Here is a 1,818-nt window from a genome sequence, read left to right as displayed (position 1 = left end):
ATAATACCATGCTGGTTTGGCCAAGTGAATAGAGAAGAGACAAAATAATTTAGAAGCCACACTGTATCATTAGAATTGGTGAAATCTTTGCTTACCCTCAGTATTGAAAGGGGAGTGTGTTTTCAAGCTTCTAATTACATGCCATCATGTATTTTATTCTAAGTCTTATAACCAGATAAGTAGAGATTTTTACACATTTAAAAGGATTTTGTAGTTAAATTAAAAATTTTTTCCAATGCCTAAATTACAGAAAATTATAGGGAAACATAAAGAAGAAAAGTAAATTATCCATAACTCAGCCATCTACCTACTATCTATCCATCTGTCCATTATGCCCTCATTGACCAATCATTTTAAGAGTTTCCCAATATTAATCCAAACTCCTTGCAAACATCAATTTTTATTGATGTTTATTTGACTATTTATATATGGAACTTTCCTCTTTTATATTTACATATTTTTATTTTTATGCATACAACTACAATACATCTACAATATACACATGTACTATATATGGAATCCCATATATTATAGGTATCAATACTTAAGAGTTTTAAACCAAGATATAATAATTGTTTCACCCCATTTCCCAACCATGGACCCTACCCCAACTACCCCCATACACTTTACCTGTATAAGCCAATGACTCAGGGCACATCTCTGCCTAGGACAGTCTTGATGTTGAAAGTCGGAGGAGTAGCATGGGTATAGCTGGGGCCAGAGCGGACAAAGCTGTAACCGAGTCCAGGACTCCTAAACTAGGATGGGGACTGGGCTGCTTTGCTATCCCAGTGAACAACCTTATGAGAGAGAGACAGGTCGCAAAAGTGCAGTGACTAGAGAATTAAGAAGCAGGGTACTGCGACTCTCCAGGAGCTGAAGCATCGGTCTCCCGGTTCTACACTCTTGTATTTTGCCACTTGTCTGATAACAGCAAGCGCATACAACATAGTATTTGGCATCTTGACAGGTCATGCACCTGCAGTGTATTCCATACTGGGTCGTAAGTACATCTGGTGCCAGACAAAATATTCTTACCCCTGGCATGGTGTCTGTATGATGTCCTTCTGGAGAAAATGAGCAATCCTGGTGGCTTTCCAACCTGGGAATGGAACTGCTTTCAGTTCCTTGCTGTTCTGTCCCCTTCCTTCAGGACAGTTTTACAGCCTGTTCTCCAACAACCTTACCTGCTCTAGATTTTCAGACACTTAAAACAGTCTTAAGGTGCTTCTGGCTTCTTGTTCTCCAACATCTCCCCCTTTTTATTTGTATACAGTTGATTTGTAGGAGGACATTGTCTAACCTGAGCCATTGGTCCATATGTTGATAGACTCGTCATCCTAGGCACCAGACTGCACATGCAAGGACAAATCCACTGCATATTAATATAAACAGAATAGCAGTTGAGAAACTAAAATCTTAATATGTTTTATAGGGCTTAATTTTTCTGATCTCCCTGATATACTTTTTAAGATGTTAGAATCAGATAACATGTCTAGATTTTCTTGAGTCTCATATATCTCTGTTTGCAGATGTTGAATGTCCCTGGACACATTAGATGGCATGAGCAAGTGTCTCTTAACAACATCTTGTGAAAACTTAGTGTTATTAAATGGTAATGAGGTTACACATATTGATGTCGTGTTCTAGTTACATTTTCTGGTGACCAGGGCACCCTCGGCTAATCGTATGGGAAAGAGTAGAGCAAGAATCACAATAATAGTGAGAAACAAGGTGTGACAGTGCTCCACAGTAAGGAAACAGAATTAAGGACAGTTTTTTGTTGTTATAGTTTCACTGGACCGTCGATTCCTCAAG

Source organism: Hyaena hyaena, unplaced genomic scaffold, assembly GCF_003009895.1.
Source record: "Hyaena hyaena isolate Hyena2069 unplaced genomic scaffold, ASM300989v1 scaffold_893, whole genome shotgun sequence".
Classification (NCBI taxonomy): domain Eukaryota; kingdom Metazoa; phylum Chordata; class Mammalia; order Carnivora; family Hyaenidae; genus Hyaena; species Hyaena hyaena.
The sequence above is the reverse complement of the archived record's forward strand: the minus strand, read 5'-3'. Positions refer to the sequence as shown.